This window comes from Rhinolophus hipposideros (genome assembly GCF_964194185.1).
Source record: "Rhinolophus hipposideros genome assembly, chromosome: 5".
Lineage (NCBI taxonomy): Eukaryota > Metazoa > Chordata > Mammalia > Chiroptera > Rhinolophidae > Rhinolophus > Rhinolophus hipposideros.
In genome coordinates, this window is record NC_138051.1 from 43021619 (window position 1) to 43047399 (window position 25781).

At 39.7% G+C, this 25781-nt stretch overlaps 1 protein-coding gene across 6 annotated transcripts in view; it reads left to right on the forward strand.

Annotated features, from left to right (window-relative positions):
• Window positions 1-25781, forward strand: part of SEMA6D (semaphorin 6D) — a gene marked incomplete at its 3' end in the record, with an annotated part of 573645 nt that overhangs the window by 406787 nt on the left and 141077 nt on the right. For 5 of the 6 annotated variants that reach the window (XM_081049652.1, XM_081049648.1, XM_081049641.1 and 2 more), the window contains exon 4: window positions 572-598. The exons of the other annotated variant lie outside the window; for it this stretch is intronic. The remainder of the gene's footprint in view (window positions 1-571; window positions 599-25781) is intronic. 6 annotated transcript variants of the gene reach the window in all.

Genomic DNA, 25781 nt, shown 5'->3' on the forward strand with positions numbered 1-25781 from the left:
ACACCTCCCTTGGATTGTCAGACTCTTAGGCGTCTAGAATTGATGGAGTAACAGATTTATTTTGTAGGATGTGTAGTTTCCAACTTGTTATTTCCAGGTTTTGGATGGTATACGCCTGAACCTGTTAGTAATATGTGCTCTTCCAGCTCAACTGTTAAATTAGAGTAGTTCATGAAGAAAAATGAGATACGATGTTGTAGTTCATTAAACAGGGTGTCTCAGCACAAAGAAAATTTTTTCTCATCTGTAGATTTAAAAAAAAAAGACATAGTTGAGATCTTCAAGTTGTTAAAAGTTTAAAAAACATGCTTCACAACTACCATGTCTATCCTGCCACAGGTTTTTACTCAAGTGTATCGATGGATGCTTCTCCTCAGCTGAACACATTCCTAACTTAAGAGTGGCATTAAATAGATAAATTGAATTCAGGTTAGAATCCAACTTGGCTTAAACCATTCTATTACTTCAGGCAAGAGATACATCAAATTAGAAAATGACAATTGTGGTGGCAAAGGTCAGAAGTACTAGAAAATTAATTCATTCCTCTTTTTTTTGTTGTTGTTTTTTTTAGGTTTTTGACCACACAACCTTCTCCAAGGTAAGCTATGTTATACTATTCTCTAATTGGTTGGAAAAATCCAGCATAATTTTACTGGATTTGGTACTTGCTGTATGGTGTCTCGAAGTCATGAGTGTGACATTCAAATGGTACCCAGAATTAGGTTTTTATTGGCAATTGGCAGTGATGGCTTAACTAAGTACTGGACTGAACCATGAAGAGCGAGAGAAAGAGAGAGAGAGAGATTCTTTTTCTTGCTTGATTAGCCCTTTTATGAGACAGCAGACTCTTTGTCTCTGGTGTTCAGTGGCAGGAGGTTTCTTTGTGAGTGGCTGTGGCAGGGCTTGCACCTCTGCGAGAGCCTACATCAGAAGAATTGGAAAGCCCCCTCCCCCCAGCATGGCCCCAGCTCTCCAGCTTGGCGAGTTCCTGCCCAGGTCCAGCAGGACAGCATTAGGCCTGTTGTTTAACTTTCCAAGAGTATCTGTCAAAACTAGCAATTGACTATGCGTTAATCTCATTAAAGAACACAATGGGAACCCTTTCTTATTTCATTAGAAAATCAGGATGCATTTGATGTGCACCATCTGGTTTGTGAATACAAGAACATGTTTTCAAAAGGGCACATTTCCAAGTTCTATGTTTCATATGCTTGAGAAGGAAAAACCCATAAGCAGCTCTATTTTTAATGAGAGCAATGCTAAAGCTAATAAGACTGGGGTGGATTTTCAGTATGTGCTATTTCTCCCAAACTACATGTGTTCACAGTACATTTGGCAGACTTGTCCCGTTTAGAGGCTGGGCTTCCAATGGAAAAATTTTGAAGTTCTCCATGTGTTAATTGGAACATAGGAAGAGGTATTATTGTAGTGAAGCAGCTGGCTCCTTAGGTATTAATTATGGCTCCATCTATCATAAAAAAACTGTATTTTTAAATTATCTCCTGTTATTTATTATGTTTCTTTTAGAAACCATAAGTCTTCGAATCATAGAAAAAAATCAAGTGAAACTTTACTATGTACTGTATGCTTTGTAAAAATATAGCTTAGACACAATGGCTATTTATAAACAATAAGCAGTAACTAAATAATGAGGAAGTACAATTTACTAGTGGCATGGTAATCCATGTTAAGTTCTTTAAAATATCTTTTAATTTAAATTAAAAAAAAAAATAGCTCTGGAATACAGCCATCTCACCATACAGAATAGCTCTATACAGGAATGACTAGAGTAACTGCTTTAAGGGAATAATTCCTTCAGCTTCCTACATCATTTTTAAATTCTTATATAGTAAAACACAATTTGTGAGGCAGTATGGTGCTGTCCTTAACCTCTCAGTAATTGAAGGCATCTTCTGTATGTATTCCACAAGTCCAGCTCAGGCTGATGAAGGAAGCATAATTACATTACAGGCAATCTCATCTAAAGCAATTACAATTGTCGCCATCAATCCAATTAAAGAGGATAACCAGCTCTACTGAGTCAGAACCACAAAGCTTTCCAACTAAGTCTAGGCTTTGGGATAATGGTGTGATTGAGGATTTTGAGAATTTTCATTTTCCAAAATAGTGTTGCTTATAAAAATTGAGAACAATGTTGGGGGAGTGGGGGGAGGTGATGAGAGATTGAATATTAGTAGAGGTGTTTTTGTTTTTCTATTTTATTTACTGATAAATTTCTTATTTCTAAGCACAGAAATCAGTGTATATTCTCAACACTGAAGCTACAGGCCCCACAAAATCTTTATGGAAAGGTTAACATAGCATCACGATATCATAATTGTCTAACTGTACCCATCTGGCACCTCATCCTAAATCGGGCCTCCATCCGTTATTCCTTCGGAGACCTTCCATCTTGTTCTACTTAACGATACAATGCACCATTTCCTGTCTTTGCTCTCTATGGAAAAAATTGGTTTGAGTATCACCTCACTGGAAGTTCTTGCACTGGTTTAGGTGGGTCACTGTGGATGACAATATGGAATATGACTAAGAATTACAGAGGTTCACCTGTGTCTATATGGTCCAGACCAGAATCTAAGACTTGGATACAGGACCCAGAAAATAAAAAATGAGAATGATGTCACTCACTGTGAGTGAGATTTACAAAGGGCTTAACAGAGATTGTATAAGCCTGCATTGGATGATGTACTACATGAAAATACTGGTATTTTCTTTGTAGTTATTCATGTGTGAAGACGTATAGCTGATAAACTTAGTCAGGGGTTGGAAAGGGAGCATTTGCTATCTAATGTCAGTGGTTCCCTTAGTCACTGCTCAGCATTCTTTCAGTATTCCTTCCACACCCTGGCTTTTCTATTTTATACCCAGACCCTTCCACCTGTCTTGATTAGTTTCTTGTCACATCTTTTCACGTCCTCCCACAATCCACAGCTACCCCAGTCCTTGCCACTCTTGGATGTGTGTTCTCTTAGTCCATATAGATACTTACAGTCCTGCTTTAGAACTTACCTCTTCCAGGGAAACAGTTCACCACAGAAGTGGGGGAGGGGCAGAGAAAGGACATGGTGGGGGAGCTGGGCTCAGTTGTATATGCCACTACTAACCAGCTCTGTAATTCTGAACAAGCCAACAAAGTTAGCCCCAGTTTGCTGATCTGTAACATGCAAGTTGTTAATATCTGTTCTGCCAACCTCATTTTCACAAGTATCTGAAATGGAATTAAAAATGTGGAAAAAGCCCTTATAATATATAAAATTTCATGCAAATGTGATGGCATACATATATATATATATATATATATATATATATATACACACATATATATACATACATATATATATATATATGTAATGTAATATATTAGTTAGCCTACGCTACTCTGGTCATCTCCTTCTGTCGATTTCTCCAGCCCTTGCAATATAAATGGTCCTTCTTCAAATGCCCTACTTTTAGTCCTTGGGTTAATGTTTCTGCACTTTTTGTTTCCTGTTGAGTGTTTAAGAAACCTGAAGGCTGAAAATATGTTGCTTATGTCTTTTCTATTTTTCCTAACATTTAATTCATTCCCTGACTCAGTGTGGTAGGATGATTTGTGGAAGCATTGTATAGTGTTCATTCCCTCTTTAGTTTTTCTCCAACAATTGTAAGCATATGGTCCAGCTTGGGTCTGAAGAAAACATGCTGCAGTATCGGACAATAAGCATATAGAGGTCCAGGGTGGTGGTAGACATGCACCTTCCAAGTGCTCTCCAGGTACACTACCCTCCAAAAACATCGATGTGCTCACCGACCTGGAAGCAGCTCCAGACCCTTTGCTTAGGGGTTTTTATGGAAGTTTCATTTAGTGGGCATGGTGGATTAAATCACTGGTCACTGGCAATTCACTTAGTTGCCAGCCTCTCTCCTCTTTTTGAAGGATGTGGGGGTGGAACTGAAAATTCTAAGCTTCTAATGAAGGCTTGTGCTTTCTGACAAACAGCCCCTATTTTGAAGCTGCTAAGTCACTTGGTGATAACAAAAGACACTCCTACCACCCTTATCATGAAATTCCAAGGGTTTTAGGTGCTCTGTGCCAGAAACCAGGGACAAAAACCAAGTGTCTTTCATGACCTAGCCTCAGACATGGCTATGTTCTATTGGTCACACGAACCAACTCTGAGAGAGTGAGGCACAGAAGCACACAAGAGCATGAATACCAAGAAGCAGGGATCATGGGAGGCCATGTTGGATGCTGGCTACACACCAGCTGGGATTTTTCTTCTTTTATCTACAGTTGTTTCAAGGAAATCTGGTGTCCCCTTGAATGCAGTTTGAATATGATCAAGAATGTGATTTCTTGGTTAAATGATGATATAGTATCCGTTTACATTACTAACCTCTTGGTGGACATTGACTGTGTGAACTGTTGAAACAAAAGTCTTCTCATGAGCATCACTGTAATTCTCAAGGCCAAACGATGGGTCGTGTCCAACTCAACTTTCTACAGGTGGTCTCCAGCAATGGAAAGATCTCTGGGCACAAACTATGAGATCTGGGCTCCAGTATTATTCCTGCTGCTGAGTTATGCCAAGACCTCAGTTTTCTCATGTTTAAAATCCGAGAGTCAAGAGATGATCTACATTGTACCTTTTAGGGCTAAAATGTATACAATGCGAGGGAGACTCAAAGAAAATTGCTTAAGTCAGTGATAAGGATCACATCAGATGTTTTTGGTGAAGCTGTGGCCAAGGGCCTTGAAATATGTTTAATTGATTTTGGGAGAACAAGAGCCTACATTTCTTTTCTAAAAAGTATATTAAAATCATATATGACACCCTAGTCAGTCACCACATAGTTTAACTGACACTCAAAGTAGTATCTCTGGCATGACATTTTGGAATTGACTGGTGTGGATAGATCCCAGATCGTCAAACAAGCAAACTTATAAATTTTCTACTCTCTCAATTCACAGATAGAGAAACTGAGGCCCAAATAGGTTAAGAGACAAACCCAGTTAGGGCAGCAGATTTCAATCCAGACCTCCTGAATCCTTGCCCTTTTCTACATGTTTACTATACCAACCAGTTGGTGTATTTTTCCTCTACTACCATAAGTAAATATCTGCTTACCTTTTACTTAAAACAAATAAACACATATGTCAAGAAGTTGAGTATTATTGGTTTCAAGGGGAAAGTGCCAATTTAAGAAAATATTTTCACTGAGTAGTACAAGCTTCATTGAGATATAGCTCCCTATTTTGTTAATCTTTCAAATAAAAAAATCTTGTTTCTATAAGAAGAAGCTGATTTTGGGAATGATACAATATGGGCTTGTAGCCTTTTTACCTTACCATGCCTGGTATTGATGAAGCATGGGAAGAGATTCACTGGCATTTCCTTGAGGAGACAGAAGCTGGTGGTAGATGAGTGGTGTTTCTGCAGACAGGCAGAAGGCCTAGGGAGGAGATGCCAGACTTATGCTGGGCCCTGCCAAATATTTCTCTGGCCATTTTTTTCTTTTTTTCTGTCTCTTCTCTTTGTCCCTTTCTTATCCATTTTGGGGGCTCTTTGTACTGTCTTTGATATAACTGAGCTCATAATTTGGCCTCAACGAGTGTAGTTTGTTCTCTGCTCTCAAGATTATTATCCAAAAGTTTTCCAGCTTACATGTAATTGAAGATTCTGTTCTTTTTGCAGTCAAGATAATATTATGGAATGGCTCATTTGTATGCCAAATGGGAATAGACTTTTCCTTCTCTGCCATTTCCTTAAAGGGACTTCGTGGTAATTTATTTACTTGGATGATTTAAAAGATGTAAATGTCTTTAATCCATAAATTTATTGATTCATAAACTTCTCTCCCTGATGCTCTATCACTAGAAATTATCTTTCCTTGCTTAATCTCAGTGACCTGCTAATGGACAAGAACTAGACCAATTAACGTATACTAGGGTTGTTTTTACTGGTAGAGGAATTTTTGTCTGTAGAGTTCAATAGAATATGAACTCTTTCCTGAGCTCTTTGGACAAAGAGAAATACCTGATTTACTAGATTTACATTAAAATTGCAAAGTTCCAGATTTCCTGGAAAGGAAGAGGCTACTTTTTGGGTTTTCTCCTTTATTCTCTTTATAATTCATTCTTCTATAGTTAAGTAATGGTTTGTCAAGAATTTACAATCATCAGATAACCTATGTTTAGGTATGAATATGTGTATTATTATCACCTATAAATGTATATTATTTATAAATCATAGATGTATAACTCTTATATAAGAATATATATATATATATATATATATATATATATATTAACCATATTTTCAGCATCTTGTGTGTTTCTGGCACAACTAAATGAACATCTGTATGTTGAATCCTTTCCCCCTTGAATTCTATTATAATCCCTAATAATTTCCTAAAGGAAAAACTATACATTGTATGAAAATAATCATAAACACATTTACTCCTAGAATTATTATGGTGTGCTATGCTGTTGTTTAGTCTGTATTCATATATATTATTATGGTTATTCTGTATTCATATATTTTATCTTAGTTAAGGTCTTGATGTATTCTTTCAATAGTCATTAAACTCATATAAACACTAAATACAATAGTTTACAACTGTATTGTAAATTTTCACTGATGTCAAACGTGAGATGTTTGAGTGACCACATTAGTTGTTCTGCTGTCTCTGTTGTGTAACAAAGAATGGATTGGCCATGAGACTAGTGGTTGTGCCTTATGCATCTGTATTATCTGCACAGTTCATTGCATACAGCTTAATAAATAAAACTTTAAATAAATGGAATAAGAGAGTATAGAGGGAGAGAAGGTGAATGTATGCCATACTTCTGCAGGAAAACCCATGTTAAGATCAGTATTTGGGGCAGAATTCACTAATCATTACCACCATGTTTCTATGCATACGGAGCTTGATATAAAGTACAAAAGTGGAGTCACCAGTTTAAAAACAGAAAACAGGAGCCCTTTTCAGAGGCAATTTTTACCACTCTCTTCCTGCTTAGGGATGCATTAGCTCAGCTGCCCCTCCACTGAGGAATAACTCCCTTAAACATTTGAAGACACATATGTAGATTTTAAATGACCCCAAAAGAGGTCTTTGAAGTTCAGTGCTGCTAAAACCTAAACTTAAAAACTTGAAGTCTTTCTGCACTAAAATGGCTTAGGTAAATCAGAGGACTTAATTAAATCTGAACACCTGTAACCCGTTTAACCTGGCTCCATCCCTACCTGGTTCTGCAAGAACTCTAGTACTCTGTCAGTTTGCCCCTCCCTAAGTCCTGGAGTTCCCACGTGATGTCGCACAGGGCTTGGGAGCCACTTACACAGCACATGTATTTACCTGAGGCTCCACCAGCAATGACCTCCTCCCACGGCCTGTACCACCCTACTGCTTCGATGGCCCCACTGCATTTTTGCAGTACCCACCAGGCACTGTATCTATTCTCTGTTCTGCCCAACGACCTTGCCTTTCTTGCTGCCCTACCTGGCCTGGTCATTATCTGCCAGTATTTTCTTTGAAAATATACAGACTGTCCCATAACCTACAATTGAGTAAGGAGGATAGACTTCTTCTGTGGTTAAAGAGGGGTCCTGAAGAAGTGTTGTTTGAATCCATTGAATTAGATAGTTTAGGCTCTTTCAAATTATGCTTCTAGCCCTCTCTTCCCCCAGGACCTGGTCATGGTTCCTGGATACTAGGTTAGAAACTGATTTGAGTCATAGACACCGTGCCACAAGCAGACATCCCACTCCTCACCAACACTTAAGAATTTTGCATGACAAAGAGCATCTAAACTGAGTCTGTCCTCCACAGGGATGGGTTCTTCCCAGGAAAATATTTAGTGCCACAGCCCCCTGTACACCCACAATGTACCCCTGCGAGATTTCTACTATACCACTATATAAGTTCATCATGCAGGGACCCAATAGTGGGTTCACCTGTAACCATATCCCCCACCCTCAAGAAAAAGGGTGGGTTCCATATGAGTAACCTTTTCTTATATCTTTACGACCCATGTGGTTAAGAAAATTGCAGATGTGTCTGAACCTTAGCAGTGGAGAGTAACAGGCCAAGGCTCACAATGTACATTTATAGTTTCTCACTCTTTTGAAGAAATGCTTTGCATAATCTCATTCCTTCCTAGATATAGTATCTTATTCATAGCACAATAAATTATCCTTGGTATCATTTTTTATCCAGGCTCTTAACAGCGATATTCTGTGCTGAAATATTAAAGAAAAAATTACCTCAGCACTTCTTTATTTTTCTCCTGCTGTGGAATATAATTAATAAACTACTGAAATGCCCAGTCTGAGTGTTTCCAATGTAGAGTGCAGAATGAAAGAAAGCAGGACAGGGAAAGGAAACGGATACTCCTATAGCTCACTTCAAAGTAGATTAAGTTATTTGAAGAATGGCTTTGTGTTATAGGGCAGTTAAAACGATTTTAAAACAGCTAGATGTGTTTAGAACATATGTCTTTATATGGCAGATGGCACACAGATGACTAAGGTTCTGTCGTTATTCCTAATGTATGCAACACCTGAGTGAAAGCATATGAAACGCCATCATAAGGAAGCAACAGCAAAAGTACCTGGGTCAAGGTAGCACACAACCTTCCTACATACACACACACACACACACACACACACACACACACACACACACAGAGGAGTCCAGGACTTTGCTTCAGAATTTAAAATCTATCACAGTCTTTGCACTTTTCTAATTTCAGCTGCAAGATATCTTTCTTTTTTCACATCAGAATGTCTAATGATAAAGAAATGATTCAACAATCACAGTGATATATATTAAATGACATAAAAGATCATACGTGTTAAAATGTCTTTTAATAAATTTTTAATGACGTGGCAAAACACTCAAGCAAAAACATTAAGTGAAAACACAGATTACAAAAGTTTATATACAATATAGTGAATGTGTATGTATGCGTTTATATGTATATATGTGTGAAATAGACAACATACTTATTAGGCTGATGTAATTACAAGGAATTTTTTAAATATATTTCTCTGTAGGGTCGATAATGAGCATATATTAGTTAGATAAAGAAAAGTGAGATCTTATATAGGAAAGTAAACCTTAGAACAATGCTTAAAGATAGTTAAGACGTGTAGGATTCTTGCAAATGTCATAATTTTGGAGTGCTAGGAAAAGCATTAAATAGTTTCTGAAGATGGAAAGCTCATCCCGTTAGCACAGTTGAGATATCAATAGTCAAAAAGTTATGTTTTTAGAAGAGACTGGGCTTTTGATTAAGCTGAGGTAAAGCAGCCACAATTCAGGGGAGCCAGGGCAAGAAAGGGAATATATGTTAAGAGCTGCTTCGTAGTGGTATTAAGGAAAGGGAGCAGGAAAAAAGATGTAGGATGAAGAGAGAGTGAGGGAACAGAGAGGAAATGAGTGGGACAGGTCCTAGGAGGTGCGGGAGTTTCTGTCCTTGGCGTGGTCCTGGGTGCAGGTAATCATGTCTTCGGATTTGGCATCAGCTGGCTGAGTGTTGCAGCTGATTGTTAGACATTAGAATGGAATGTGTGGGTTTGCAATAGACTCCTTGAAAGCACTGAAAGTGAATTGAATTATGGTGACCAAACCTCAGGGCTGATCGTGACTAAGACAGAACTTTCTACTGAAAAAAAGCAAATAAGCATTTTTGAGAATAAAATACATATCCAATGCAATCATCAGTCCCTTGCCTACCTAAACACAGAATGCATTTCTTCCTTTGGGGAAAAGTTAAGGATACATTCTTGCATTGAAGAGTAACACACTTAAAATTGGTGTGGTGTGAAAAGCCCTGGTTGAAAATGATTCCAGGAGGGCTAAGGTTATGGACACCTTGTGTTCCTCTTCATGGCTGTTACTGCTTTTCTCAAGTTTCCTGGCTCTCGGCTGTCATTTCTCACTGTCTTCAGCAGCCCCCCCACCCAGCCCCTCTCGTTTGCCCCTTGCATTGGGCCTGGGTTTGGACACCGTGGGTTAGCACACATCAGAGAGCAGGGGCCCAAGGAGCCTTCCTGGGGTCAAGAGCACAGACTTTAGCACTCAGACTTTCATGATAACCTTTTTAACAACGTACAGACCTTTTTTCCTTATGTTTTTACTTAAAAATGTTTTTCTGGATAATTGAGATTATTAAATAAGTGGCTTCTTGTAAGTGAATGATATGAAACCATTGTTCTCTTGGCAACTTACTACCAATCTGAGATTTTGTTAGCTGCTTTTCTAGATCTTGAAGTTATAAAACCTCAACAATAGTAACAGAGTGTACAATGTAAAACACATTTTAGAAGTGATGTAAATATGTTTATGAGAAACATGATGTTGTTTCATGGCAGTGAATTGAGTGTTCAGCTATATGGAGCCTAAAACGACAGATTATTTCTTTTTCCATTATTTTTGGGAGAAAGAACTCCACCAACTATTTTACAATCTGAGGAACTTTAAAAATATGCATCCACATAGCACAGCTAAGTAACTGGCTGTTATTTAGCCAGACACACGTTTTCAGTATGAGTAGATTTCATCTCAACTCACTGTTTTACCCTTTCAATTGTTGGAGGTGGAGTGGTCTTTAAGCCTCATTTGTTCATTTATGAGGAAATAGTTTAAGATTTTCCTTTACTTTTAGCCTAGTACTGTTGTAATTAATACATCATTCATTCATCATCAGATATTTATTGAGCCCTTCTACGTGTCAAGTACCCTTCCAGATATTGGGGATACAGCAGTTAACAAGACAGATAAAGTCTCCTCTTTCATGAGCTTAAAATTCTATTGGCGTAAGATGGCAACAGAATACATTCATAATACAAAATTAGGTAGCACTCAGTTGGGGGTAAGACACTAAGATGGGAAACAGCCTTTGCCATCACGGTGCTTATAGGATAAATTGCAACTAAAGATGTTTATACAAGCAATATATTGGGACCATTAAGAGTCTCCCCCAAACTTTACTTAGAATAAATGTTATTACTTGAGGGAATATTTGAACTTAGTGCATTTAGTATTAAGTGGCAGTTAAGCTTTTTCAAATGCAATTTCAGTCCTTGAAAATGTCAGCTACTTCATAGGTGGAGGCCTAAAACGCCTCTTTACAGAAACCGAAACAAAATAAGACTAAACAAAAAAAAAAAGATGGATTGAATCGGGGTGGGGAGGGGGTAACATACACAGAAAACCCTGCCTCATGACATGGTTACAAAGTGCGTCCCCAGGCCACTTCCCTGGCACTTTTTTGGTTCATCAGGAAATGGTGCATCTTGGTTTGCAAGCCCCTCCCACAGCAGTTAGGAGCTGTCACTTCCCTCCAGTCCTGCAGGCCACACATAACCATTGAGATGGTTCAAATGTGTCAGCATTGGTACAGTTTGTCGTACCAAGTGGCAAACCCCTTCCTTAAGTTGACAGCTTCGATTTAATTCTTTGCAGTTCAAATCCCTCTTTCTCTCCAGCCTCTGGGTCTCCTCTAAGAGAGCAGAGCACCCTGTCTAAAGTTACGTGGCTCCTACATGAGCCAGAAGACCGAAGCAGTTCACCATGAAGCCCCTCCTCCCTGCTCCACTGTCTGACAAACATCTGTGTTGAAAGCCCTCCTGGTCTTGCTAAGTATCTTCCTGCAGGTGTTGTACTCACTCCTTAAGAGTCCCCACTCTACAATCTGTGTGGGTCCTGGATCTGACTCAGCCCAGGACATACAGTAATTGAAATACAAGGCTTAGGAGAAATAACTCCCTGTTTTGTACTTCAGATTCAAAGCCATTGGGGATGTGTGACCTTAACAATTTACTTAATCCTTGGAGCCTCGGTCTCTACATATGTAAAAGAGATTAATAATAGTACCTATTTTATAGTTGATCTAATGAGGAAATGAGATAGCTACCATTGTTTGTGAGTATCTGGACATTGTTTTTATTAATATTTGCTCAATACATTCAAAGATCATTTTTTCGAGGCCCTGGTACATGTCAACCACAACCTATTAAAGAATAAACCTGCAATGGTTGGAATTCAGGGAGAATCCCAGGACCACTCTAGGAAAGTTTCCTTCAACCCACTACATGCCAACTTTCATAATGGCTTCCTCATAGTTATTTTCTCTTTTTGTAACTGTAAAAATTAAGACTTCATTTATATAAACACAAGCTTGAATGTTTTAAAAAGTGTCTGCTCATGTGTTTATTGCAAAAATCAGGAAGTTTTTTTCTTTTTCGCCTAGTCCAAAAAAATCCTTATCAAAGAGAATAAATAAGGAAGACCCAAAGGGCGTGAATTCTATTATATTTGAATACATAGTTGGTTTGGGGATCTTTTATTACCAAATCAATCCAAATGATGATAATAAAAAGAAAAGGAAGTGTGCCACACATAAAGGAGAAATTCCATTTTATTTAACACGCAAGGTCTGTACATAAATTTTCTGTTTGTGAAAGCATTTGCATTGATAAAGCAAAAATATGAAAACCACATCAGATAAATTGCTAAAAATTTGAAATGGACATAAGCTTTGCATTTTAAATGAAAATATATACAACATCGTGCAACAGCCAATGACTGAAAGCGCATTTTTCTTCTGAATGTCTGATAAACTTATGCATGTTAAGACCCCATTCAGATATTCATGTTATACCTCCTCCCCAAAGCCTTCCTATAGATTAGCGATATCCATTTGGGACACCATTGGTCCTCTGTGCATAACTAAGTATGCTTTTTTCACATGTGAGTTAGTCACTTACTGATCTCTCACCCTCTTTCAACTGTGATCTTCTCTAATATCTAGACCTTAACTTCCAAACTCTCTAATTCCAGTGCTCTGTTTGGCCATGGCACAGTGTAGGTACTTAACAAAAAAAGAATGGATTGTGGACCGCATGCCATTGCTCTCCAGAGAGCGGAGCCTGAAGACAAAGTTATAGATGAGCCTGGACAGGGTGCTGTTCAGTTGTGTAGATATTTCTGTAGGTAAGTGATGCATGCACGAGAGGTTTTGGGTTAGACAGTGTTTAGATGTGTGCTTTTTTATGCTGGAACTCCTGGTGTCCAAGATGGAAAAGTAGATCCTGAAAACAAGACTGTACACTGTGTCAACTATACACTTTTCTTCCTTAACTCCTCACTCCCTTGCCTCTTCATGAAATTCAAACTCCAGCCTTCCCATCTCCTCTCAATAGTTCTTTGACTTTTAGACAGCACTGCCCATATGTTGAGAGGTATTTTAGATTCCCTCAGCTGCTTCAACTCAACTGCTAAGGAACAGCTGTTTTGGACATACGTGCTTTTTTACACCTGAATTTCTAGTCACATATTAGCTCAGGGCCAAGACGTGCAGCAGCAAACTTAGCTCCCAGGTGTGAACATTAGCCAGCGTGAGCCTTCTATGAGCTAAAAGGTGAGTCCCCTGCCAAACTCATCACTCCACCTTGATCTCATTGTTAGTTAAGTTCAGGATTTCTCTCAGAAGCTGGAGCTTGTCACTGCTTCTCCAGAGTCTCCTCTAAGGTTACTTAGAGTCTGTGACTGAGGATAAATTCATCATCTTTCAGACTCCAGTCTGTTGCTTGAAGGCTTGTAAGAAACCGGCTGAGAATATCACAGTTAATAGTTGATTATGGGCCAATGAAAGCTAAAGGGTCTACCTTGCTTAGCCTGCCTACAACAGACTCACTTCAAGTCGAAAGACACACAGAGACTGGAAGTGAAGGAATAGGGAAAAGAGATTTCATGAAAATGGAGACAAACAAACAAAAAGCTGGAGTAGCCTACTTATACCAGACAAAATAGACTTTAAAACAAAGGCTATAACAAAAGACAATGAAGGAGTCAGTAATCCCACGTCAGGTTATTTATCCAAAGAAACACAAAATGCGACTTGGAGGGGACGTGTGCATCCATATGTCATTGCAGTATTGTTTACAGTGGCCAAGATGTGGACGCAGCCTGGGTGTCTGTCAAAGGATGAATGGACAAAGAGGAGGTGGTTCATATATACAGTGGAATGTTGCTCAGCCAGGGAAGGCAGTGGGTTCTCGTCATCTGTGGCGGCATAGATGCATCTGGAGGGCATTGTGCTGAGTGGAGTAGGTCAGACAGTGAAAGACAGATGCAATGTGATGTCACTTATATGTAGAATCTAAAGAACAAAATAAATAAACAAAACAGAAACACACTCATAGATACAGAGAACATTTTGATGGTTGCCAGATGAGAGCAGGCTTGGGGATTGGTGAAAAAGGGGGATTGTGAAATACAAACTGGTTGTTACAAAGTAGTCATGGGAATGTAGGGTATACCATAAGGAATATAGTCAACTACATTGTAATAACTATGTATGGTGTTAGATACGTACTAGATTTATCGGGGTGATAGATGGAAGGGGGTTGGCGACAGGGTGCAAAACGTAAAGGGATTAAAAAGTACAAATTGGTAGTTACAAAATAGTCGTAGGGATATAAAGTAAAGCATAGGGAATATAGTCAATGATATGGTAATAACTATGCATAGGGCCACGTGGGTACTAGACTAGTCAGGGGGATCACTTTTTAAATTATATAAATGTCTAACCACTATCCTGTACACCTGAAACTAATATAAAATAATATTGAATGTCAACTGTAATTGAAAAAGTAAAAAGGGGAGGGTAAAAGGTGAAGGGCAATAAGAGGTCCAAATTCCCAGATATAAAACAATAAGTCATATGGATGTAATGTAGAACATAGAAAATATAGACAATAATATTGTGATTGCATGGTACAGTGTCAGATGGTTGCTGGACTTACACTGGTGATCACTTCTTTAGGTGTATAATTGTTGAATAACTATGGTGTACACCTGAAATTAATATAATATTGTATGTTAGCTATATTTTAATAAAAATCATTTAAAAAATTAAAGAGTCCAAGGGGACCATGAAAAATAGTTGCTAATGGGACAATCAAAGTTTTGCCCTGTATTACTTGATGAAATTCACCCTCATTGTTGTCTCTTTAGGAATGGTCAGTAAAAATTTGTTATTTTTCAGAGCTACTATAGACCAAGTTTTATTTGTTTTGAATGTGACAGCATAACAGAAATAAGCTTTAAGGAAAGAAGAATATGGCCAGGTTTCTATGTTTCATTTGGTTTGATTTCTTTGTATTTTTTTCTTCACTTTAAAACGATGAAATATTGTAGAACATTCTCTTTCTTTGAGAAGCATATAACACAGTGCCTAAACATACCCTGCAGAGTTAAATTACTTGGTTTAGATCCAAGATCTGTTGACCTAGGATAAGTCACCTTGGGCAAGACTCAGTTTTTCACCTGTAAAATGGGATGGTATCTAAGTCTTAGGGCTGAACTAGGGATTAACAGAGTTAATCTATATGGGCACTTAGAGCAGTGTGTGGTACAAAGTGCATGATAGATGCATGATAGTGCATGATAGATGCTGGGCAACTACAGTGTACTTGTAACATCTCCCTCTTGTTTGAATTCATTTCCTCAAATTGAGATTTCTCTAGGCATCCATTTGGTATGGTCCTGATAAGATGTCTCTTCTAATTCCTGTCTGTTCTTCCTTAACTGAGTTGATTCCCAGTTAATGCATCTTCATTGATTTATCCCCGTGAAGGCGGAAAACAGTTCAGAGAATATTCAAACTGGGAGAAACAATTTTGGCCCCAGTCTAGCTTGCTGTGTGACCTAACCTCTCTGGGCTTCAATGCCCTATTTGTCTGTAATATGGTGATAATACTATTGGTCCTCTTTCAGTGCTTGGATTGCTAACAACAAAAAAAAGGAACAGAGCAATTTGTAAGTGTAAAGAGTCAATAGGTACTTAGTAATTGAAATAAGACTGTTCTGAAAGTCAAGCCCATTTGTTCAAAAAACAATCCAGTCCAAGGAGAGGTGTTCAGATCCTGACCTAGGCAAGCAGACCTCTGACGGAGTCTCTAAAAGGACTGCCAGGAGAAACAGAGGAGGCTGGACAAGCAAACCAATTGGCCGGTGCTATGGTAACAGAGTCAGAAGAGACTTGCCTGTGGCTATGTCTACACAAGCCTCTGAAAAATAAAACATTCAATCAATGAGTTGTATTGTCCACTTGACTCTTCAGCTGATCAATGTGGCTGATCTCATCACTGAATTAATTGGGTCTCTTTTCTGGGATGGAGCTATAGGGATTTGGGGTGTTTTTCCTATTATAGAAATAGTAGAGTTAATCTCCACTCTGTATTTAGCTTCACGTTTGACCTTTGCCACTTCTCTGTGTTGGAAAGGGTAGAAAGAGGAAGGTGACTGAATGAGAATAATCTCAAAAATAAGTGTATAGTGCAGCAGCAGAGTGGAACGACTGCTGTGAAATAGAATAACTTCCTGGGTAACCGTGAACAAGTTTGCTGAGCGTAAATACCAGTTTCTTCATCTGAAAAATGAAGCTAATAATAACTTTTTTAGGGTTGATTTGAAGATTGAAAAAGACGATGTGTGAGCATGCCTTATAAATATGATAGTCTGATATAACAGAAATAACTCTCTCTGTCCATTTGGGTCACTTCCTGGATGGAGGTAGGACCTATGGGCGAGGAGAGCTGTGAGCTGGTGCCCTTTTGCGTAAAGATGGCTCAGGGGGGAGCTCAATGGGGTAACTACCCCGCTGCAGGACTCAGCCTCAGGCAGTTCTCCAAGCCAGGTAGTTTTCAAGGTACTAAAAGTGGGGCAGAAACAGCCAAACCACTAAAGGAAGGCTTAGATGAGTCACCATTTAGGCTAGACAAACACTGCTTCCCTGTCTCTACTGCCCTCCCTGTTTACCACCACTTTTCCCCTTCGGAGGGAAGTGAGCTCCTAACTAATGAGTATGTTGGGTGGGTGGTGGAGGAAAGCATTGTTTTCTCCCTCAAGAAACCTTTAGTGAAAGCCACGCACCAGAGGGGCGGCTGTCATACACCCATCGGTGCATACCATGCTTTGGTATGCAGGGAGGGAGGTGGCATCAGGAGAAAAGTTGCACTTGGTCAGTCAGTCGGCAGGACCAGAGCCCACAGATGAGGACCAAGTCCTTGGACTTGGACCAAATAAGTTCTAATGAGAATAAGTTCCAACCAAGCTAATTGTCTTTTATTTACAGCAGCGTTCCTGAACAGGTGGCCCGTAGACCAGCAGTATTGGCATGGCCTGGGCACTTATTAGAAATGTCAGATTTGGGCCCCCACACCTTGTGACTCAGCCTATGGGGGTAGGGGGGTAGGCCCATGTTTTTAACAAGTAGTCCTGTTCATTCGGATGCTTACCAACACCTGAGAAACTCTGGCTTAAAAGACTGCCCGTTAATCTGAATTGGGGACATTAAAATGCCCTTTTTAAATGAGATGATGAAAGTAAATGGAGTTTTTATCTGTGTTTATTATAGCATTTTTAACTAGGAAAAATATAATATTAGCAACCCTATGTCATTTTTGTTGGCCTGGGAACTCCAAAGGTCATGGACAAAGATTTCTGTTGAGGACCTTCCAAGCAAAGCTTTTATTATTTTATTTTGTCTCCCTATTCATGTTACATCTGTTGATCAATACAGGATGCGTGGGGGAACAATATCCTAGAAAAGGGGTGACAGTGAAGCTAGGGGATTAAAATATGGCCCCCAGATCTGGACTTAACCCTTGAGACATGGTTCCAGCAGGTCGCAGCCCACTGACTCGCTCATCTCCTTTACCTGGACGCTAAGCATCTAACAGTGCAATCTAAGATTTCACTAACTGCCTACAGAGCAACCGCACAAGGTTTCTGCCTGGTGTGCGCCCACCCTGGGCGTGCAGTTGGTGTTTTTGAACTCTGTGAATAGGTATGTCCTTTTGCAAAGGTTCTAACCATGCTGTGTGAGTATGCTGGGGAGGGAGGGTCATGAGGGGAGGGGGCGGGTGTGCTGGGCTGGGGAGTGAGAACATCCACTCGGGACTGGAGCCCTCTGCCCACTTTGTTCTCAATACCAGGGCAGTGGAGACTCCTTGTCATTTCAGGACACAGGAGAAAGAATAACTCATATTTAAAGTTTAAAAATTAAGATGAACATGCAGCCTCTGGTTACTTATTGATCCAGTCCGGAGTTATTTTTAAAAAGCAAATCAGCCAGCTGTGCTGACACTCAGTGGATTCATCTTCCCTACTTCATCACGCTGTCAGCGCACCATGATCTAGTAGATACGAAAGGCAATCCATTAGGGGGTGCTTGTTGCGGTTGAGTGGTTGTGCTTGCCTGTAAAAAAAAAAAAAGAAAAAAACTATCTTCTATTTTGCAAATATTATGTCGTTGTGGGTGTGTGTTTTACTTTGGGATTGGAGGAGTTTATATCTTAGCTGCCCACCTCTCTGATGTGGCAAAGGGAAGCTGGGGCAGACCAAACTCTACCCTGACCCCAGGCTGGATGAGTCGTGACCATTCCTGGAAGGAGCTACCCAGCCTGATGATCCTGCTGCATGTCATCCTGTGCCCCAGCTCTCGACAGCATAGGATCCCCAATGTGTATAAGAGGAGAGGCCTAATGGGAGGGGAAGGAGGACACTGGGCGACACGCAGGGTCTCATGAAAAGACAACAGGTGGGACACACAATGGACATATAAACTGACACAGATGGGATCTTCCACCCTTGTTAGTTCACAGTCAGTGGTGAGAAAATATCCTAAAATGAACCTAGCCTGTTCCAATCTAGATGGTAGCATTTTCTTAAACCTCCTGTGGGTAAACACATGTGCGAGCGTGCTCGTGCACCCACTGCAACGGGTGAGAACCCCACCAGCTAAACTCTGCGTTCACTTGCACCATTGATACCTATCTCTACGCTTTTGCTAAATAGAACAATAGGATCGTCAACTGTCATAAACCACAGTCACGACGAGACATAGAAGAGATGTGGAAATTATAAGCTCTACATGCCCAAACTCTACTCCCAGTGCAGAATCTTTATTTTAGCTGTATTAGCTAAATACATAAGCCAGTGAGTCAACAGGAATGACTCACTTTAGATCTTCCTTGGCAAGGAAGTCTAAACCTGTGCAGAGAGTAGCTGTGTTGGATAGAGCCATTTTGGGGCTGCGGACAGTTTCTGGGGGTCCCAGAGTGTCTGAATACACGGCTACAATTTATCTCGCTTTTACATGCTGCTTTTAGATACTCCTGGGCCCTAGAGAACTGAGAAGTTCTCATCTCACTCCTCTGAGCCTCATCCCCTCTGCGCAGAGTATACGATCAGGAAATCCTGATTTGATTTGGCTTTCAGCTTTATGTGTTCCCTTTCCGTGGCTCTAAAGACCTCACTTGACCGCTCTTTGCCTCGGTTTTCTCATCTGTCAAATGGACACACTTCCATCTATTCCACCTTCTTCACAATACTATTATAAAGAGCTACCAAGTTACCACACATGAAAGCACTTTGCAACATAAAGAGTTTATGAAAATAATAAATTATTAGTCTTCAAGCATGACTTTAACCGCATGCCTAGTTTCCAGAGATTATGAAAGTTGGGAGCCTCTGCTTCCTTGATAGGTAGGGTAGGAACTTTTGGAGGGTTCTGTTAATGAGCCAGAAGTGTCTAGTGGTACCACTAAGAGGGCTGATTCAGCAGGACCAAAAACTCACCCCAGAATCATCAAGGTAAATTGCTGGTGGTTGAGGTTATAAATGACTTCCTGACCAAAACGTTTTGTGATAGTTTTAAACCAGTGAGCCTCTCAAATCTATGCAGGTCAAACCAGCCACAGAAAATATGGTAGGAATTGCTGACTCAGTTACCCTCATTCACAGGGAATCTCAAAACGTGGGAGTAAGAGTAACCAAAGTTCAACTTCCTTATCTTCGAACAAGACGGAAATTCTGTTTGCTTTCCAAGAGGTATCCTCTAATGTCGCTTCTGTCCTGAACATGAGAGAGGAGTGTGCTTGAGCCAGGGAATTCAGCCTGTTGCAACATGCCAGCACAGAAACCACTAGCAAATCAGCCCGAGTCTAGAGGAGCTGAGTTTGTCTTTAGTGCTCTTGGCCTTTTAATGCCTGTCTTCAGCTTTCCATCTTCTTGTTCACAGGAGGTCCTACGGAAGCAAACTCTGAAACAAGCATGTCAGTGTCAGTTGGTACTAAGGAAGGGTTCCAGGAAAAACCAGCAAGGGAGGGAGGAAGCAAGACAGGGACGGAGAAGTCCAGGAAGTATGTGAGTTCCGGCAAAGTCCCGAAGCTATAGGGAGCTCTGAAGCATAAACGATACCTTAGGGTGTGTTCCACTGAAGGGCACGAAGGGAGGCTTCCCTTGTCCTGCACTGATTGACCATAGCTAGGCACGGCCTCCTGGGGATTGCGACTCCTCAGGCACTTTTGGCGCACTGCCTGTACAGGCCCAGGGCCTCCAGTAGCCCTTGGACAGCCCTGGGAAGAGTGGCAGGTATGGCACTTAGAAGGAAAGGAGCACAGAGGCTGCAGAAAGGGTTCGCAGGAACAAGAGAAAGAGTCCAAGAGGATCTGGACAGAGTTCAAAGTCTGCCACCCACTCGAGTGCCAACTCTGCTCCAAAACTACCTTTCTCTTCCCTCTTTTCTTTTGGACAGCCCTGTTTTCAAGTCAGAAAAGAAAGTTAAGTCAAGTCAGCCATTCTGTCTGTTTGAATGGCTTTAGTAGGTTTACTTGTAGAGTTTTGTCCAAGCTCCACATGATAGCATATGAGCCCCTCCCGGAGCTATCTGTTGCCCCGCCCAGTCTCAGCCATGTGTATTCATTGGGTCTTCTGTTATCTCTAGCTAAACTAATTACAAGAATCACAGCACAATGCTTAGCACTCACTGAGTGCTCATATCTGCTAAGCACTAGTTTATGCACTTAATTACATTAATTTAATTCTCACAACAACCCCATCATATAGGTAAAATTATCATTCAGATCTTACAGATAACACAACCGAAGCAAACTCATGTTTTCTGGTAGCCAAGATATCCTAACTAATATGCCAGCCAATAGAACCATCACTTTTCTGAGTCTCCTAAGATGCATCGTCAAGCAACTTGTCAGCAACTGCTTAGAAAATGAAAGCTGCTTTGATACAAACAATATGCAAAATACAAAGAGTATTTTGTGAAGAGCACGTAGTCCAGCTCAGTGGAACTTTCTCCTATAACAGAGTGGTGGCCATGATCAACAAGAAAGAAGTTGTAGATGTAATGCATCTTCTTTCATGTACTTGGTAAAATACTTTTGAGGGCTTATGCCAGATGACAGTAGGGAAACAAGAAACAGACCTATGTCCTGTTTCAGAGCACTTATAACCCAGAAGGGAAGAGAAGACATACATAGATAGCTGTACCTTCCCTGTGTCTCATATTGGGCTCTCTCTACAACCCACTCGTCACACTGAAGGGAGAATAATTTTTAATTTTCTACAAAACAATCTGAGCTGGGTATTAGGATTCTTCGTGAAGGGTCTTTCAGTGTCTTCCTAGTGGCCTCAGAGTCCATCCTTCCTCTGGCTGACAAGGCCTCTCATGAACCAGATCTGCCCATCTCGCCAACCTCATCTCTCGCCAGTGCCCCCAGTTCCCTCTGTCATACAGAACTGCTCTCAGCACCCAGAAGAACTATAACCTGGCACTCTCGCCTTCAGACCTTTGTCTCTTTTCTCTGGCATATTCCACTGGCAGTTTTCTCCCTCTCTCAGCATAGATGCCATATGTTTTTGGAAGACTTCCTGGATCTCCCCAGACTGTTAGGACCATAGCTGCATGCTCCGACAGATCGCGGCACGTGCCCATTTACTGTGCTTATTCCACTGCCTTGCATATTTCTTACAGCCTAAGGGAAGAAGATAAAAAGTATGATGAATGGCATTGACCTGGGAAGCTCTGTCAAATACCTAGGGAATATGTCTTTTATTAATCACCTCTATGAAAAACTTCCAAATGTGTTTATAAAGTTTGTAGATAATATTAAGTTAGATGGGGTTACCAGAATTCTAGATATGGGGGAAAAAAATAGAACCTGTTCTTGAAAGATTAGAAAATGATTTCATCAACCAAGCTGGAATGTAATAGGCAAATGGCAGGTCATCCTCCAAAGGACACAAATCCAGTAGCACAAATATAGGATGGCTAAGCATAAACATAGTGGAAAAACACCTAGGACGCATAACTAACCGTAAGATAAATGTGAGTCAGCAGTGAAGTGCCATTACAGAAAGAAAATGCAGGACAAATTCATATTTCCCAGATGCATTAAATGAGGTTTGATATATTTGGCTGGGAAGGGATTTTTACCTCCACTGTGGCTTCAGTAAAGGAAAGCATCCACTTTCAGTCACCAAGTCAGAAACTAATGCAACATGCTTTGAGGGAATATTGAAGAAAATGAGGTTATTTAGCGTCGACTGGAGGAGGGAATTACTGTTTCTGGAAATCAAAAATGCTGCTGTGTTACGTTTTGAAACTGTTCTAATTAACAATATGCTACATTGAACAATGTTAATGAACATTGTGTCCGTCTTTCAGGTTAAATATTATTGTCACCATTTCGCAGGTATATATGCATATATACATGAAGGTCGAAATGTTCTTTTGTGTTCAGGAAAGACCAATGAGCTTAAAATTCTAGTTGACAAATCATTTTTCTCCCAAAGACTCTTTTGGGGAAATAGCTTGCTCATGGGAAGGAAAAATAATTCCAACCCAAAGCCATTTACCTAGCTTATGTCCTAATTGTTGTTGTGCTACAATAATTTTTAAATGATTGAAGAGAATGAATGTGTAAACACAGACAGCGATAAAATATTTTGATGAGACAATACTGAAGGCTGTAAAAATCTGTCTCCTTTAGAACATCAGCCATTGTGTGCCAAGCAATGATTAGATGGGTGGGCCCTACAGTTTTGGTGTTTGCATCTTGATTCGTAAAATAACTATTAAGAATATATCCAAAAATGTGAATGTTATATAGCACACATGACTATGTACTACTGAACTTTATACATTTACCAAAAAAGGAACTTAAAAGGATGCAGTGAACTATAGACAAATATAACTTCGTGTATTTTTCTTCTATACCCCAATATAATAATTTTTGTAGCTCTGAATAACCATACCTCACTTGAGACATTATTAGTTGAGACATTCACTAGCTCAAGATTTCTTAGAGCTTGAAGAGGCAAGAGATTATGAAAAGCCAGGAGACAGGTAGGGAGAGGGAAGAGAGAAAAAGAAGGAGTGGGGAGAGAGAGAGAGAGAAAAAAGAAAGACTGAGCATTAGTAGACTTTAAAAATATATAACTTGTACCTAGATCATCAACTCTTCCCAGGCAGATCGAGTTCCTTGACAAGAAGACTTCTCCAGTCAGGCTGTCTAATAAGATTTGGCCCCTAGAAATACATATGTTTTGCTCACCTCAAGAGTTATGAGGGGTTGGCAGAAACTGCTGTCCCAGCCTGCTAGCTGTACATGGTCCGTCTAAGGCTACTTACCTAGGAAAGCCCGGGGACAGAAGAACAGTCACGGAGGGCCTGGATGAACTGATGCTATGGTCTGTGGCATAAGAGAATTTGAGTTCTCTGAGGGTGCAGCTGATCTCCAATGGACATGTCACTGATATTCCAACTCAGAAGTGATCTTAGCAAAAGTGGCCAGGAACAATGTGTGGTCTTTCTGAATGACTGTGTCATCAGCTTCCCAAAGACTCGGAGACTGAGGTCTTTTAATAAAACCCTACATCTGTCATCCTAAAAAAAGTAAAAGTTTTCAATGTTTTCATTTGACCAAGAAGCCAAGAAAGCTGAATTAAAGAAGGGCTCTGAAACAATAAGTTTGTTATTGCTACAGCTGCTGTTGTTGCTATTAATATGTTTTCCGGAAATGCCCTTCTACATACACCTTTGCTGAGCTTTTCCTTGTTTGTTTTGTACTCTTTTCATTTTGGAAATGCATAACAAGTCCCCTTGTTCAAGAGGGTGGGGTGTTAAACAATGGAGTCAGCCTTGACATAGCTACCAAAAAAATTAATGTTTTGGCTGACGGATATGTTCCAAAACGTGTGCAATTTTGTGTTTCAGGGATGTTCAGAATTTAATTTCCTGATATTTAAAATCATCTGACAGAACAGGAAGCACAAAAGAACACTAACAGTAGGAACATTATATGAAACAAGAAACAGAGTTTCTTACCAAAAAACTTTAGTTCTGTAAAAACCAGCTGGTTGGATAGAGAAGAGAGCTCCATGTGTCACCACGGCCACACTTTCTTTATTTAGTGAGATGAGGGAGATTAGTGGGATAGATTTCTCAGGTGGTGTCTCTGAAGTGCTTAGCAATTACTACCAACCTCTTCCTGCCCTGGTGATGTGTACTGGGGGGCAGGGGTCTTAGGAAGAGGGAGGAAGTGTAAAGAAACAAAAATAAAGTCATTTTTGTATTTGACTATTATTCTCAGATCCATATATATATTATTCTAGGATCCATTTATAGAATGCTGCTTTGAATCAGTTAGGATCTTAAAGGAACACCACTGGGAATATTTAAATGTACCCAGTAAGCAAAAGTCATGGCAATGTGGAATTAAATAAATGAAATAATTCATTGATCACATTGATCTGTGTTTCAACTTTTTTCAATTTGACCAGAGTTAAAATTCTAGCTCTGCTTCTATCAGTTACGTTTCTATCAATTTACTTTTCATCTCCAAGCCATTAGTGTTTCCCATCTGGAAAATGGAACACTAATCCATTCCTTACAGAGCTGTTGTGAGGATATATGCTACAATATGTGAAAAGCAGTCATCCACGTGTCTACCACATACCATAGTAAGTGATCAGTAGTGCTAGCCCTCCTCTCACCTCCACTTGATTATTTTTAATTAAATGTTTCATTTTGAGAGAATTGTAGATTCACATGAAGGTGTAAGAAATAATGCAGAGAGATCCTCCATACACTTTACCCGATTTCCTCCAGTGGTAACATCTTACAAAACTATGATACAGGATCACAGTCAGGATATTGACGTGGATACAGTCGAGATAGAATACAGTTCCATCACCACAGGGATCCCTCCTCTTGTCCTTTCATTGCCAAACCAAATGCTCTTTCCGTCCTTTGTGCCCTGACTTCCAGCCACCACTCACTTGTTCTCCATGTCTATGATTTTGTATTTATAAAATGTTAAATAAAGGGAATTATACAGTATATAACCTATTGGGATTGGCTTTCTTCACCCAGAATAATTACCTGCAGATTCACCCACATTGTTGATGTATCAATAATACATTACCTTTCATTTGCTAATAGTATTACATGCTATCCTAATCTATTATTCTCCTCATCCACTAATACCACACACTGTTGATTGTATGTGATGGATGTGCCAGAGTGTGTTTAATTATTCAAAAGACATCTCAGTTGTTTCCAGTTTGGGGCTACTACTGAAAAAATACTATAAAACTATTATTATAAAATAAAACTACTATGAATATTTGTGCACAGGTTCATAAGTCATCATTTCTCAGACACAAATGCCCAAGATTGCAATTTCCAGGTTGTATGGTAGTTGCATGTTTTTTAGTTTAGTTTTTTAAGAAACTGCTAAACTATTTCCCAGAATAGCTGTAATCATTTTACATTCCCACCAACAATATACGTGATACAATTTCTCTGCATCCTCATCAGCATTTGGTGTTGTCACTATTTTTTTTTATTTTAGGCATTGTAGTGATGTTTCGTTGTGGTGTTGATTTGCATTTCCCTAATG